General features: G+C 37.9%; 1 long non-coding RNA gene across 1 annotated transcript in view; it reads right to left on the bottom strand.

The window, feature by feature from the left end:
- Positions 1 to 14,705: 14,705 nt before the first annotated feature.
- Positions 14,706 to 17,762, bottom strand: part of LOC122355705 — a 32,445-nt gene continuing 29,388 nt past the window's right edge. The window contains exon 3 of the long non-coding RNA XR_006252238.1: positions 14,706 to 14,889. This is a non-coding gene — a long non-coding RNA (uncharacterized LOC122355705). The remainder of the gene's footprint in view (positions 14,890 to 17,762) is intronic.

The following is a 17,762-nucleotide window of genomic DNA, read 5'->3' on the forward strand; positions in this document are numbered from 1 at the left end:
AGTTTCCTGTAATGGTATTTGCATGAGAAACACAGATACCATCTTTCTAATTAAGCTCATAGCATAATTCCATTGCTCTTATCAATTCACCTTTCACGAGGTTCAAAAAAGCACACCAACATCAGTGGGAGAGTGTATCAAAGCCAAAACCTATAATAGCTTTATCTTTGATCTCTGATAATGTGCATATGTGCCACTAGAGATGGAAATGTGTGGTTATTGCATGAAGAAGGTTAGCGGTGCCTAGTTACAGTTCTCATTATATTTATTTTCAAATGGCTGCTTTTTACACGATAAAAACAGCTTTACCATGAAGAAACTACGTGTTCTCAGAATTATAAATCGTAAACAAATATAAATATACAAACCACATATGCAGTGCAAAAGTCATGCTTCATTTAATAATTGAATCTAAAAGTTTTATGGACTGTCGTATTGGTGAGCTGCAAGTTTATGCATTAGGAGATCATCGAAGGTTATCCACTCACTGCTGTCATGCCAGATTGGAATGAAGGTCTGGGCACTAAGTAGAAAAATCACTTTGGAATGAGGAAACACATAGGTGCTAATGTACTAGTTAATCTGTTGTTTGTTAATTCTGTGTTGCCAGAGTAGGCTTGCATTAACAAGCCATTTTTAAATCATATGTATCTCTATTATGAGGCTGACAGCCTAAGCTTTATGTCACATGTCACTAATAATCCTGGTTTATTGGAGAAACAGTCTATTCACTGGGAATTTCATAATAGAAAAATCCAATTTAATGGGTTCTATTTACTATGAAATACATTTGAATATTTTAATATTTTATCTACTCAAGTATACTTTCTTAGTAGTCTCACTGAGTAATTTTTAATCAACTCCGTGGATATAGAAGTAATTTCACTGCATTTATGGACACTTTAATATGGTCATGCTTCAGACGCAGAGCAAAATGCACGTGACAAGTGCCTTAGTATCATTTGCTATTACAGTGCAAAGATTGTCAGTTGCCTTTAACAATGACTTTGCAATAAAAAGTGCACTTTTTGTAAACAGTGGCACTGGATTTATGGATGAGTCATAATGCTGTTAGAAGTAGTTCACATATGTTTTAACTAATCCACCACCTGCAATGTAGTTAATCATAAGTTCCTTTTGCATGTAATCAACCTCTCATTGTCAAATTCACATCACAAAGCACTGTCTCACTTTGGGAGAATTCAAAAGTTAGTCTATTGTGGCATGCATTCACCTTTCATCTACTAGGCATGAAATGTCCTTTGTAATTATTAAGCCTCTGTGCTGAAATGTTAATGATGTATAGTTTCACCTTGAACTGCCTAATTAAACCTGGGCAGTTTTGTACTTTTACATTTAACACATCATCAAGAAAAAATGTTTGTAAAGAGGCATCTGAATGGTGCACACTCACATCAGATTGAAAAGAAATCTTCAATTATTGTATTTCAAATATGCTTTAATTGATGTAACCCAGAGAGAATCTTTAATCTTGGAGTGTAACCAGTCAGGTTCGTTGATGTGTAAACAGTTTGACTGTATGCTGTGATTAACAGGTTGTTAATGGAGCCATCAACCTCATTATTTAGACATATTCACATCTTCATTAGAATTTGTAGTTATTTTTATCATTTTAATTTAGTACTAGTGACGTGTTTGTCATTTTAGTGTTTTACAGTTTTATGTCTATTTATGTCTATTTAGCTTTATTTTTTTAAGTTAAAAATTCAAATGAAATCAATTCAGGTGCTTTCAGTAACTCTTTACTAGTATTAGTATCAGTCTTCTTTTACACTTGTGGTATTCATACTTCAAGCTCAAAAAGAACTTCTGCTTCTTGTATACTTAAACTACAAATACCACAAAGAACCTCAGTGTGCTAATACATGCTACAAAGAACTTCATAGAAGACATCTCAATTGAGTCTGGGTTAACATGGCCAGCAGCAATATTTAAATGAGTGAAACGTCCTCATTTAGTAACACATTTTTCGTGTTAAAAAATTCAGACCTTTTAAGATTTCTTTGTAGGATGAGCAAATGACTTTATTTCACATAGATTGCATCGATTTGCAAAGTGTGATATTGCTTAAGCATCCCATTTGTAATAGAAAATGCTGTTTTGTTATTAAACATGAGAAGTTCTTTACATGCCAAACTAAAAGCTATTAAAAATAAGCAATCTGTTTATCTACCCGTATCGTTGAATGCACTCATTTATTTATTATCTTTATCTAATGAATAATGAAAAGCCTAGTTATCCATCATAAAAACGCTCTTTAGTTTGGGTTTGGGCTATGAGTTGAATGGAAAAGAGTTTTCCTTTTGCAGTTATTACACAAAATTACACACAAGTTTCTCGGGCCCAATCACGAACCATCTAGAGATTTTGAATTCTTTAAACAACCAAACTCAACAAAGGTACATTGCCTGCGAAAAAAAGCAATTTTGGAAGTCCTACTGCTCATTTCAGGTGACAGATACATTTCCACATCTCGCCACTGCTCTCATTGCGCTTGCTTACATTTTCCACGTGATTGTGTTGGTTCAGCTCAAGCGCCATTTCCCACTTCAGCATCTGTTGGTCTACCCCTGTTGTGCTGTGCAGTTGTACTCTCTCTAATGTTAGCAGCCTGCTCTCAAGAAATATCCTGCCTTTATTAATATATCAGCATAGAGGAGAAATGGGCCTGCTCCTCAAACATATGCAATAACAGCACATGGGATGAGGGCATTCTACAAAAAAAAAAACAAAACAAAAAAACTAACACACACACAGGACTCTGAGTCTTTGTGCATTACATCAGTGTTTTCATGGCTTCCTCCCATCGGAGCAAAAGATTGACTTGAGATTGAATATTAAGCTGGTGGATGAATACATGTAATGTTCTCACAAATGAAAGGATAACCCGTCTGCTATGAGTTTTCAGCCAATGGCTCACGCTTAGATCTATGGAGAGACGGTGCATAACGCAGAGCAAAACAAATATGTTTGTCTGCAAATTAATTAAAAAAATTGCCAAATGTTGCTTCTGTGGTGCTCCAGTTGGAAGAAACCTGTTATGCGCAGCCTGCCAGCGGTTATGTTTTTTATTTTTTTCTTATTTGGATTATAATGTCACATCACGCTGAGACTCACGCCAGAAAATTAGCCCGATAATTCATAAAGCGTGCTGGTGGCGACTCGCTCGTGTTGCCCTCGCTTGAGTGTGTAAACACGACGCAGAGAGACATCAATGACACATCGCGCTTCTTAACTTTTCTGCTGATTAATTCCACCCTCACCTGAAAAAAAAGCCGGAGCTAGTTAAGAAAACTTTTTTCCTCCCCTTATGTATGTTTCCAAAATAGCTGATGCGAAATAATGAGTCTGGGGCTTAATTAGCAAGAGCTACTTTTCACAGGAGATAAACAAGTAAATGATTAAATCCGCTGATGGTCTCGTTGGATAGAGAGGCTGCTGCATCCGACTCACTGATCTCTGTTGCCACCATGGAGACAGACGGTTACTCTGCCGTGTTCTCTCTCCATTCCACGCACTTTTGTTGGATCAAGTTTCAGGCGCATGGTTGGGCGGATACCTAGCTGCGGCGGTCGGCGAGCTCTCTGCTAAAAACAGAAGGTGTGAGATGCACGACACGATCGCACGTGTTACGGCCAGATACTCTCTGATCAAAGTGACAGGGTGACATTCAGATTTTATTCAGAAACTGCCGCTTTTCTTTCTCAAGACCTCAAGCAAACAGACAAAAAAGACAGAGCTGGGCTGAGATTATAGAAAGCAGTTATTGGAAAAAAAGCTTCTGCATTACCATGTTTTGCATCTTTATTGTTATCACTCGGCATGTCATATACATGGAATATATGACATACATATAGTTTTGACATCCCTATTATATTTTTTTCTTCTTAAGGTAGAGAAAACAACACTGAGATGAGACACTATTTGGTTTCTAAATCGAAGCTTTTTGTTAAATAGTGGCATATAAATCCTCTCAATAACTCTTTTAGATCAACCATCCCACCAAAGTCTTCATTCTCTCGATCTATTCTACATTGTGTTGTCAGTAAGTCAGAGTTTTAAACCGAATTGTCATTAGTTGTATTTCACAATGCAGTAAAAATTGTTCCAAAAGTAAGTGTTTGCACAAGAGGGACGCTCGCCCCGCCCCACACCGACGTGGAGCTCCAAAGCACCTTTCGTGTATCCAATCAGCTTTTGGGATATGTGAGGCTGGCTACACCTCTAACCCCGTCAGAAAAAGGCAGTCTTTTTCGTCCCTAAACCGTCATCCTGCTGTCCTTCGCCAAAGCAGAGCTGGGCCTCGTGTCCTCCGGCAGCCTTGTGACAGCCGGCTGGCGGTGTACTCACGTGTGGTTTTCGCCCCTGATCCCAGCACGGCTCAGCAGAAATGACAGTCTTTGCTCTTCCTGGAGCTTGTGCTCAATCCCAGGGCTGCTGTAGGTAACAAGGCTTTTGTGTTTGATTTGGCCCTTGACATCAGTGCAGACTCGAGCAGGTGAGTGTCTGTGGATCCTGCACCGCCACAGAGGAGCTGGCAAGTGATCGGGCTGAATTTGCCACTGACTCGCCTCTGTCCCAGGATTGATTAGGTTGTAGCTGGAAGATCCCTACCCCGTTATGCAGCTTGATTCCCCCCCTCCCCAAAATCAGGTCCCTGAACGGAGGGGATGGAATGGAAGTACGGAGTGGCTCGGAAAGAAGGGGAGGAAAGGTCGCTTCCTGGTCGGAGACGAGTGCAGGCGAACGCTGTAAATAGTCCATCTTCCTTGGAATGGGCGGGAGGCATAATTTGCATATTCAGATTACAACGGCTTTGGTTGATTGCTGTCCGTAGGGACTGGCACCTAGAGGACGCGAAACCCAGGAGTTAGTAGCCTTTACATCTCATTTATCCATTACACTGATTTTTGTCTGCTTACACATGAAGAAATCGCATGGCCACTGAGAATGATGTAAAACAATTTAAGAACAAAAAACAATCACAGCAGTCACAGATCAAATTATTTGGAGGTGTAGGGAATTTCTTGAATCTCAATGTAATTATTTATAATCTGCAGCTTGGAGCTGCCAGCCTGTGAGTAGCATAAATGGGTAAAGCTGAGCTCTGCTCAGTCTTCTGATGAATCAGTTATAGATTTAAGTAGGGCTGGGCAGATATACAAAAATGATAACCCCTCAATATATATCAAGTTTCCCTTCCAGATTAATTGAAGGGGGTATAAAATTGAATCATGCAATATACATAACATTTAACATAACATTTACATTACACTATACTCATGGTACAATACAATTTGCATGAATATCCTTGATTTTTGAGTTTTTAGTGATCCAATCTAGTGGATTTAGTGAAAAACAGTCTGTGTAGCACAGTTTAAATGAGTAGTGCTTTTAAATATTTCTCTTTTGACATTATTTTATCTTTTTGAACATTATATGAAACATTTACTGAAACCTTGTTATCATTTTATTGAGTAAATTTTGTTGTGCTAATTATTGTTTTATCGCTTCAGCTCATGATTTAAGCCATTCCGAGCAAAGCTTGTGTATTGTTCACCCAGGACCTATGAGTTTATGAAGACCACGCTTTTTCATTTAGCTCTGGTTTTGATCTCAGGAGAGATCTGTTTATCGAATCCAGCACATTTGTAGTGACAAACCTAAAAACCTTTTTTGGTATTTTGCTGGGAATATGCAGTGGAGTAGTAATTTCAGATCTTGCAGCTTGACCCAACTGGTTATCTAGGTTTGCTCAGATGAACTTAGAATCATAGGAAATGTTGTGGTTTCTTTAATGTTGAGGTTCAAATCTGGCCCAGTTGATCACCCTTTATCTAATCCTTGACATGATGACATTTAAATACAGCTTTGGAAGAGCACCAAATCATTCTCTTGCTTCTGTAAAATAAAAAAAAAGCAGACACACAAAATGCTATGTTTTATCAGTTCTCAGAAACCCCAGTTCATCTAACCACTGAGTTATTGTCTGACATCAAAGACTGTTAAATAACAGGCTTAAATAATTGAGCCCTATAACACAAATGCATGGGTATTAAAAGTGTATTCTAGCTTCAGGTTAATCCGCAGATCGCACAAATCAAAACAATATCTAAATATAACTGCACCAGATGGCACACGCCAGTTTCAATCCATATTTCATCTCTGACAGGTAAATATGTGCCTTTGCAGTGGGTTTTTTTTTCATAAAACTGACAACATTCTGTGGGGGGTCCTGCTGTCATAGCGAATAGATAAGCAAGCACTTACGTGCTTCCATCTCTCTCTCTCTTTCCCTCTCCTCACTTCTTTTTACTCCATTAGACTGGAGAGGTGTCCCCATGGCAACAAGAGAGAGGTTCGGATGGTGCGTTGGTGTTTAAAGCTGCTAAGTCTAGAGAATAGGTCAGTTCAGCCCCAGTCTGTCTTTTCTCTGGGCTGGCTAACACAGGCCTGAGAAGGTTGAGGAGCGGCTTATCAATATATTTAATTAATCGTGAACAATACAACAATAGCTGGACCCCTATAGTACGTGGTAACCCATTGGTTATGCTTTCCAGACATGAGCTTCATTAACTAAGTAAAAACTCAAGCTAACCTTTAGACTTTACCAAAAAAACAAAAAAACAACAGCAGCCAACCAAAAAAAAAATAAAAATCACAGAGAGCCCCAAGGCATTGACACACTGGGAAAAAAAACCCCTTTTCTAAGCGTGTTAGCATGATACGTGTGCTTGATCACAGGCTTTAAATGAGTCTCCAAGCTCAAAGCTGCACTGTTTAAGAATGTAAATTATGGAAATAGGTCAAATAGAGAGAGTTTGGCAGAGAGTGGAGTTTACAAGTCACTGTGAAGCTGGATCAAGTTGGCATATAATGTGAGAACATTGCTTGAAATTCAGGAGTAAGAGCTACTGCACACATACACCCCTACTTAACTGAAGGACACTATTCTCTGCCATGGCCCCTGTCAATGAAATTCAGCTTCACTCTCTGACTATATATTGTTTCTTGAAATCTCATTCAACTCCCATTTAAATCTCATTCTGGTCTGTTTCTAGACCAGCTCTGTACTGTGAATAATTATACAGTTATGGTCTCCCGCACATAGCCCCCTCCCCTACCAGGTGTCAGATGACCCTCATTCTAATAAAGATATTAATTTTTTTGTAAAAATGAGAAATATAAACCCAAAACTTTTTGCATCACAAGAGAATAGTCAATTTTCCTTGAATCATTTTTCTGATCCAACAAGTGTCATTTCCACCACATTTCCATCATTTGAAATTCAGAAAAATGACTATGTCAAATGATGATAATTAAAAATAATTACTAAATAATAGTTATTTCATAATTCTTTATAAATGCTAAAGTGATAGTGAAAGGTTAAAAAAATTGTTGAAAGTTGAAATCTGTCAGTTTTGATTAAAAAGTGTCTGAAAAGACAAATTATTGGTATCATTGTATTTATTTATTGGATGTATTTAGCATTTTTTATTGCTTACCTTCTCAAGGACTGTGGCATCACCTCATTCACCTCACTTCCTGGAGATGTTTATAGGAATGAAGAGAATCTCGAGATCCTCCACTGAGAGATGATGGCCTGCTCTAGAGATGGGCGGGGTCCACTTTGAGACAGCTCGATAATTGGTTACCTTGTGTTTTAGGGCAGGGCTTGAGGAGAAAGAGCAGCTTCTGTAGAAACAGATAAAAGCTTTTTAAGTGAGGAGACAAAGATGGTAGATATTTCATATGAAACAGCCTTAGGTTCAAACTAAAGTTGATGATAATTAATTCAATTAATACATTGTAAATAGCTATTGTGAAAAAACTGATTTCACCATTAGGAAATGTAAATTGTCATGGTTGCTACCAATTACAATTATTATAATTCTTTCAAGTGGTTCATTTTTTGACGTTAACATATGGTGCCATATTGAGAGGCTGATTAAATTTTCTTCCGCTGCTTTCACTTCTGGAGAGGGATAGAATGTCAGAAGTTTTACAATAGATGAAGCTCTGGAAAGTACCTGGGCAGCCGCCCCATGGAGAGACTGCGATTATGGATTTGGTAGAAGAGAGAAACTTTAGAGCTGCTGAGAACTGATACTGGCCGCCTGTGGAGAGGAGAAACCATGGGCTCTTCTGCTCTGTAGAGACGAACAGGAAATAAAAGATATTGCAGACAAACCAAACTATATAGCGTATGACCTCAATGATTATAATTTCTATGCATGTATGACTCAAGTCATTTTTTCAAACACGTGCTAATGTGTGAAAAAAGTTTTGAAATTGTGAAATGGTAGCAGCTCTGCTAATGAATATTAATTAGGTATTAATTAGATATGCAAAAATGTGAGCATAATATTAGACATGTCCCTGGAATCAAGTACTCAAAAACAATTTTAGTAGCACACTGGTTTGTTAAGATATCACTGGGTTGAGGAAGAAATCTTAAGTCTTTATAACCAAGTTCACACGCCTGAATAATTCTGTGACATTTGTAAATGTGGTGATATTTAATTTGACAACTTCATTCCTATATCTGCTACTGTCGGGTCATGATTTTGCAGGTCAGTGATTTTTTCCCCCTTATTTAACTTTTTTCAGCTACAATCAAAATTGCAGCCACTCATAAGTCTGGGGCTGGAACAATTTTTGTAACACTTTTAAAAGAATGCTTTTAAACGCTTTTCTTTTTAAAGCTGCATTTATGTACAAAATTTAAAATGCATGTTAAGTGTTATTTACTCCGGTGCTCAAGAAACTTTTCTTATTATCATTATGGTTGAAAACAGTTATGCTAGCTACTTAATATTTTTGTGGAAACCTGATACATACTTTTATTTAAGATTCTTTGCTGAAAAAAGAAAGCTCAAAGGAAAAGAATTGACTTGAAATATAAATCTTTTGTACCATTATTAATGTCTTCACTGTCACTTTTGATCAATTTAATGCTTCCCTCGCTGAATAAAAATATTCACACTTCCTTTCACTTTTGAATAGTAATGGGAAAACATTTGTTTGAATTTTGTTCGTGACTTAACTAGAAGCGGATAGAGCTGTGCCATCTGGGAGCCATGTGAACACTGCCAACTTTCCTCCAGTGACAACCGCAACAACCACTCAGCGAAAACATTAAAATCTAATTTCAGCAGCTTGGATTGCCACTCGTTATAACACACACTAACAAAATGACAACTCTTGTTTAGAAATTAGAGATGCTTCCTCTGTATTACATACATGCTTGTTGCAAGCTATTTCATGAAGTGGTGTGGACACAACCAGCTGTAAATAACATGCATGCTTTCTTAGTGTTGCACGGCATCTCATTTCACTTCTCACACTTGTACAAACAGATAAATGTAAGAACACACACACAGGCTAAAGATAAAGCGAGAGGATCGTGAACTCTGAAGAGAGGCCGTATGGAGATGTTTCAGTCTGTGATATACAGGCCCCTCAGTGAGGAAAGCCATTTTAATTAGACTTCACATTTAAACTGCAGATTAAGCGAAGGCTGCACTCTGATTATTCTTCCTTTCGACTTCAGTCAGAATTAATCTCAGACAAGATTACATTAATGAATTCCTAAACTATTTTTTTTTCAGTCCCCTCTTAAAAATTAAAGCCATTTATCTTACAACAACCGAGAGCAGCCTGCAATAAGTATCCCGAGCCCCCTCTCAGTGTCGCCAGAGCTGGAAAAGACAGTCGATAATGCAGTTATTCCAGTTAGTGAATCTCCTCCCTCCCTGCCTGTCTTGTGGAACATCATTAAAACGATTGAGTTTGACTTTAAACTAGTTTGGGGCCTTACAGCTGAAAAAGCATGTCCTTCTAACACTGCTGCTCCTTTGGGGACCTGTTAGCATTGTTCTTCTCTCCAACAAGAAAATTGATGATTTCTGACCACCTTTCCCATCGCCTTGGCAGGGTGAGAAAACTCAGAGAAGAGAACCAGAACAGCTACTGTAATTGTAAAAAAAGCTTTTGAAGGAGGGTGAAACATGCAAAATCTGTACAAAAGATTTAAGAGCTCCCTCTCAGCCTCTTCTTAAATTACTTTTATAGTGCGTCTGCTACTGGCTCAGCAGATTTTGGTGACGCGATTATATAAGCGGTCCAATTAAAGGTTTGCTGTGCATGCTTGGATTAGCAAGAGTGGACACTCATCTGATATGCTGCACCCAGTGTCATTTACTGCGCTATTCTGCATTTTCATATAGATGACTTGCAGTAGAAATGTAAATGTAAACCGTTGGGAATAATTTAAGCTTGGGTTCCTCACTCTCATTGGAGCTGATGGCACACATGGGAACGTGAGCGTCAACATTTGTGTACGGGATGAGAATGAGACCGCCAAGTGGCAGCAGAGAGAGATTGATCTTCCAGTTTGGATAATGTAACTCTATTCATCCAGTTCTTCATCAAGGTGGCTGCTTGCCTTTGACTGTTGCATCAGATAGATGCAGTGTTACTCTCCCGAGCTGCATGCAGTGTTATTTCCTGTCAGCTTGAGGATCTTCAGAGCAGGTGGAAAGCAGTAAAGCCATGGAGGCATCATTCCCCCAACTGCCTGCTGGCCAATTGTATTTATTCATTACTGGTGACTGTTATGCACAGGGGACTTGATTTGAATCCGTTAACAGCACATGTTGGTGGCTTGATTTCCGACTGTACACGTATATATTTGGTATTCACAGTTTTTGGACAAGCTGATCATTATGTGCATTGTCAGCACAAGCAGATTTGCTCTCTGGGACATAAACAAACAGCAGCGAAGTCGTCACCTTCTGAAGCTGGAGGCGCTCTCGGTCGGGGCTGGATTTAGACATGAGGCCCGGGCGTTGATAGTACTGTCCCTCAAGTTGCGAATTTCGGTCAGGTGGGCTCGATTTCTTCTCTCTTTGTCTCCTGCAAATATTTTTAAACCACAACATTTTATTTCCTGTATTGAGAGAGAAAAAGCTAAATTCTTTCAAAATCGATTCCTTAGGTTTCAAAAACATTGTGTTTTTCTTACAACAAATATAATAAATTATTAATTAAAAAAGCAAAACAAATCAAAAACAGTTAGGACATTTCATTTACTTTTATAAATTTGTTTTAGGTAAAAACACTGCTGGTATGCATCTTGAGACAAAACAACAGAACTGACTTATTTTAGGAAAGTCTGTACAAGTTTATTTCAGTTAAAACAGTCCAGACTTGCATTTTTAGGCTTAAGCCTTGTTTGTGGAAGCAGAGGATTATATTTTTGGGAGTTGCATCATGGTATTTTACAGCCTAACCTTACCGTGTCACGAAAATGTTAAAGCGATTAAATTATTTCATGAGATCTTGACACGTGACTGATTTTTACAGACAACAACTTTTTAAATATTAATAAGCAGTGAAGAAGTTTTGTTAAAATATTTATCCTCTAAGAAATAATAAAAGATTATGCCAAACTACTAAACGATGTTTTCTTTTAAGAATTTCAAGAGGCATAGTTTTATTTATATATAGAAATTGCAGTGTAAATACATGTAAATGTTTAATTGTCTTTTTATATTTTATTATTTATATTATACCTTCAAAGCAAAAACAAATACACTGAGAATTATGTTGAAACAATGCCATTCCAGCATCCAATGATGATTTGGACTCACTTGTTTTTGCAGTAAAGAGCCATGCAAAGCCACTCCCAGCAGGCTGATCCCCATGGCTATGCTGAAGATGGACAATATCTGTCTCTGATAGGTTTCGCACTCTCTGAAAGACAGACAAGACAGCACACACTCATCTTCAGACTTCATTCACAGTCATCATTATGCCAATCTTGATTGAACAAAAAGAATCCTGTGTAGCTAATTGGCTCTTAGAGGTTTTAAAAAGTTCTGTCACAATAATGGAAATATTCCTGTGCAAGAGAATATGAATTTTAAAAGATGATTGGAGAGATGACCGTCCTAAAACTAATCAGCTAGTTCTTTCATTTAACTAGAATGCAAGCATGTGCACACAATCACATTTGATTTAATGACCAGGGACAGAAAGCAGAGAAACATGCAGGAGCTGTCAGCTAGATATTCATATGTGTCGGAGGTCAGGCAGGCTTGAAATGCGCTTAAAGAAAGAATCGACCTAATGACCGGTTGATTAGACCACCAGTAGGGTCCTATGACATCCATTAAATTTTTTGAAATATTTTATTTTTCTATTTTTAAGCATGTCTTATTAATTAAAATCATGAAACTTACTATGTTAAACAGCAATTTATTAAAAATAAAAAAAGATTAAAATTCATTAATTTTCTGGATTCCATTTCAATGATTTCTTTAAATATTTATAATCAAAAGCATTTCTCATTAAATGACTTCAGAAAAAAAATACAAATTTAATTTTTTTCCAGAAATACTGTTCTGTATTAGAATTTTTCTGCTAAATAAATTCCCCTCATTTTTTCTGGTAAATATTTTTATAAAAATAATGTATTAATAATAATTGTATTATTAATAGTAATACTTTCATTATATTAAATAATACTTCTGTCACAGTTTCTGTGCCATTCATACAGAGAGATGTGCTGGAACATTCATATTTAAATAGTGTTTTTGTGACTAATAATATTCACAGACACTGGTCTATAATCATGTTTTGATTTAAGTGTACTGTCCTACTTTTGCTGTATCAAATTCGCAACATTTCGCGTCATACAGCAAATTCAGTTTTTATTCAGTGCTTCTGTCCATGTTTTTTCCGCATCACGAGCACTACACAAGCATTACTAAACTGAACTGAAATTTGAATATGAATGACAGGAAGTTAAAAATAAAAAATAACATGCAGGGAAATTGAGCATTCTTCTGTTAGCATTTTGTCTCAATCAAACTTAGCTTTTCTGGTTACAAATAATTATTAACTGGAATATATAAAGCTTTCTCAGTTAATATCTAAATGATCATTATTACTTATCTAAGAGGAGTTCCACTAGATGTCAGAACGTGGATGCTGAGATTTGCTTTGTGACTCATATCCTGCTGTTCAATTGATTGTAAAGGTGTTCAAAGGAATGCATGTCTGAACTTTGTTCTTCAAAGCTATTTGTACTACACCAGAATCAGTAAATAACCTATGGATCTGTCTTTGTGCTCATCCAAAACGGTCCGGCATCATGTGTCTGTGGAAAACCAAGAACAGCTAAGCGGCACACAGCAGGGACCAAAGACCAGTCCTCGCAGGACACTGAGCTCTGGTTTGGTGGAAGGTCTCCGAGAGCAGATGGCTAGACTCCCTCACAAACACAGACCCGTGACTGAAACACTCTCTCATGCCACAAAGCGCACAGAGCTGACCATTCATGCACACGTGCACTCAACACCCCCTCCCCTCATCTCTCTCTCTTCATGAAAACGCTCCGTAATGGCCACAACTGGACTCGCTCACCATCCAGATTAAAATCACTGAGGCAGTCATTTCCGAGAAGCAGAAATGCATATCAGTTCCACTTTAACTATCTCTCCTTCTCTGACAGTTTTTGAGGAAATCTTGAGGCGAGTGTGTGAAGCACGACTAATGGAAAACTTCACAGGATTCACTCGTTCACTTAAAGAAATGCTTTCAGTTGTCAGGCACATGAGAGAGGAGGGGCGGCGGGGCAGGGTGTGCGGGTACAGAAAGGGAGAAAGCCTGTGGAAAATCCATTTTCACAGCAGTTTTGGGCTCCTGTTTGTTGACACTGCTTTAAGTCTGTGGTTTGTCAGGGTAAAGGCATCTATTTAGCCCAGGGCTGTGTGATATTTCTGTCCCCAGAGACTTGCTATGCAACATGCCACCTCAGCAAGGTGCACACCTCTGGGCTTTGCAGTAATTAACAGACACATACATAGCATCATGCATGACGAGTGCAAGCAGACACGCATATACGCACACACAAGCCGCATAGACCGCATCGCCCATACAGATGCTGCCCGTGCCTTTACAATACATTTTTTTGCTCTGTTTCCATGGAAACTCAAGAACATTACGCTTCTGTGAGGAACAGAGAGCATCATGTGTGTTTGTATACATTAATGCTGGTCAAGAATGAGGAGAAGTCTGTGGGTGTTTGTTTTTCGAACATCAAGATACTAGGTTTACATGTACAGAAATTTATGAGAGAAAAATCTATCTTAAATACTTTTTAACCATTTAAAAGGTTCTGCGGTGTGACAAATGCATTTTAGTTTCTAAAGTCTAAATTGAAATGTGGTTATAAAATTGAAAATTACATGAATCATGAACAGTGAAAATGTTTAAAATAAATGACAAATTATATATACACTGTCATTAATGTTTTTTAAAGAAGTTATGTATGCTTATCAAGGCTGTGTCTATTAAAAATATAATTTATTCCTATTAGACAAAGCTGAATTTTTAGCATCATAATTCCAGTACTGAGTGTCACATTATCCTTTCAGAAATCATTCTTATATGCTGATTTATAATCAATGTTGGAAACAGTTGTGCTGCTTAATTTTTGGGACCTGTGATATTTTTTCCAGGATTCTTTAATAAATAAAATGTTGATAATAACAATATATACTACTATTCAAAAGCTTGGGGTCAGTAAAAATAACTAACTGGTATTTAAAAGTATATTAATATAGGAAAGCAATATTACAAATTGAAACAGTACTTTTTTTTCCCTGTATTTCCGATCAAATAAATACAACCTGGATGAGCATGAGAGAAAAAGCGTACTAATTACAAACTTTATAATATAAGAGAGAGTACAGAGAACTTCTGTGCACATGTTAATGAGGTAGAAAATAAGATGGGTTAAAGAAATAATAAAAAAATACATTTCCTTACCCATAAACTCAATGCCCAGCTCATCTGCTGCTTCAGGAGTAATAACAAAGAGAAAAGTGGTTAAACAGATGGAGAAAAAGACAGAAACAAGGAGACTGATGTTATCATACAGATTTCCACAAACAAAGACATATTAAATCACCCGGATAATAACTTGAACACAAAAGCAAGCGAGTTTTGTGTCAACTAAAACTGCTCATTGTTCGGAAAGAAAAAGATTCTATAGTGGCATCGCTTGGCAACAAAAATAGCTTTCTCTTGATTACCCAAGATACGAGCAAAAACATATTGAAGAGGGTGAAGCAGTTTATAATCAAAGCACATAAAATGCCTGTTAGTTGCCTGTAGATAAAATAGGCTCCCTAGAGAAGCTGGATTTTGTCAAAGGCAGTCTTTAGAAATGCCTCTGTCAACTGTAATGCCCAGGAGATGCTTATAATTGTCTTTTGTAGGTTGCAAACTTTTATTAATTCATCCGAAGACTTCAACCAATATGCCTCCTCTTAAGGGAGTGTTCTCCAGCAGAGCACGGCACAAGCAAATCGCCTTTCTAAATGCAGACACTCCCTCTCTCTCTCCTCTATCACTGAAGCCTCAGAACTGCTGGTGCTGATAAAGAAGAACACTCATGCTCTTTTCATTTGAATAGTCCCCTTTTCACGCCACTGTAATATAATCTCATTTAAATTAAAATGAAACCCTCACACTTAATTGCTTTTCTGACAGAGGTGGTCTAAGGTTTTTAAATAGACTGCGGCTTGCCCGAGAAAGATTATTTTAGTGGACATACTTAGAGGGGGAAAAACAGAAATCAAACACGGTGACAGAAAACCTTCTGTCAAATGATGAATCGCCACATAGTAGCCTCAATTTTTCAACGACACCTTTTTGCATATATTCATGCGGCAATTTAAAGCGTGATCTGTGGGAAAATAATGAGCCGAAATGTCTATTTTTTTCCCTCTCGAAGAGGTCGTGCAGCAGTTCCTAATGAGAATGCAGGGAACGGTAGTTTTGCCAATTCCTGCTTATGATTTAAATTCGTGGCGAATAAGGACTGAGCCCTTGTTTACTGGCAGCTGCACCATAGCGCAGGCACAATGAAGTATGAGGAATCGCTTAAAGGTTGTTTTAAATGCTAATGTAAGCAGAATTGTTGGTAATCTCCTACCCGAGATTTTAACACACTGTCTCTCCTCTGGGCCTTTTGAATTCGCAGTGTTTTGTAGGATCGGGTGAGATTTTTAAAAAACACAACACGGCTCTGTGAGACAAAGGCCCAGGCGAGGATCCAGCGGTTCTGTCGTATCCCTACTGCCAGCATAGCTTGGCCCATTCATGCTGCGGCTGCCTCTGATTGCCCACAATAACTGCCACATTCATCCAGTCATAATCGCTGTGCTGTCATGAGCCACACACACAAAGTCATTAAACACGGATATGCATGCATTCCTCGAATCCTGGCAGCAAGGTCTGATGTACTGCTCCCAAACCACAGCCTTCCATCCGTTGTCCCGTCACCCTTGGGAACATTTACGCCTTGGAAGAGAGATGGGATCCAGAGCAGTGCATCAACGTCAATCGCTCAGAGACTGAGTGGAAGAACTACAAAATGAATCAAATCCTTAATCCTTCCGTTAGTTGGAGCAATGGCGAAAGCTCCTTTGTGCGGCTTACTTACATAGCCTAATGCTCGAGAGATAAATACCTAAATGAGAGAGGGCCGCTGTCCCTTGAGCAAGCCAGTCATGAAATCCGTCTCCCTTGAGTCACCGGCTGAACCCGGTTTATCCACAGCTTGGAAAACTGCTTCACTAACCAAACTCCTTCCACACAAAATTAATATTCTGTTATCACTTCCTCACGAAAAATTGTTTCTGAAGACTTTGCTGGTCACTATTGTTTGTCCAATTGCAATAAAAGATTTAAAACTTTCAAAAAGTGTTCATAATAGTGGTTCATATGACTAGTGCGCTATATTTCATGTCTTCTAAAGGCATACAATAGCTTTTTGCAAAAAAAAAAAAACAACAACACATTGAACATTTCCTCTCCTGTGAGCTTTTAATCACTACACCAGACTGAGTGAGAACTTGTAAAATTCATGATTTGTTAAGCAAATCATTTAACAGATTTAATCTAAAAGAGTAGATTTAAGAGTCAGACAATACTACTGATGAAATTGTCTCTTCTGGTGAGATTTTTAACCTCTACAACTGGATTGTTAAGTCAGAACATGAGAATCAAATATGTGAACAAATCATTTAGATCATTTTTTGAAAACAAATCAGAAAAAGATATAATTTAAACAATGATTTGTTCATGAATACTTATATTACTTTGCAAAAAGCTATAATTTGGCTTTAAAAATAATTGAAATACAGTCCATGATACTATGGACCACTTTTAATGATACTTTTATGCATGGCTTTTACAGCTCGAAAACATCAGTCCCCAAAAGAGCATAAAAACTAATTTTCTCCCTCTGTGTTCTGTGAAAGAAAAAAATTCATACAGCATTAGAACAACATGAAGGTGAGAAAATGGTTTCATTTACTGATAGAACTACTGTTCTAACACCTCCTCTCACACAGTGCAGGGAAAATTCCTCATATTAAGCAGTGGGGTTTTTGCAGACACTGACCCGCAGTGTTTTCTTATGCCAGGGAGCTGGGAGGAGGCAGGGGCCAAGCATAAGCAAGGCTCTTTGCAGCATCTCTTATGTGGTAGTCGATATGGAGACAAAAGCGACAGTCGACAGATGATTTTGCGCTAGTGTGTTGAGCAGAGATAGATTGTGAAAAGCTCGGGGGACAAAAGACTAGGTGGCAGATAAAGCCAAGCCGCCTCCAGGGGGTGATTTGTGGCTCATTTGGTGGGTTAAGTGAATAAAGATGCACTGG

This window comes from Puntigrus tetrazona, chromosome 12, assembly GCF_018831695.1.
Source record: "Puntigrus tetrazona isolate hp1 chromosome 12, ASM1883169v1, whole genome shotgun sequence".
Taxonomy (NCBI): domain Eukaryota; kingdom Metazoa; phylum Chordata; class Actinopteri; order Cypriniformes; family Cyprinidae; genus Puntigrus; species Puntigrus tetrazona.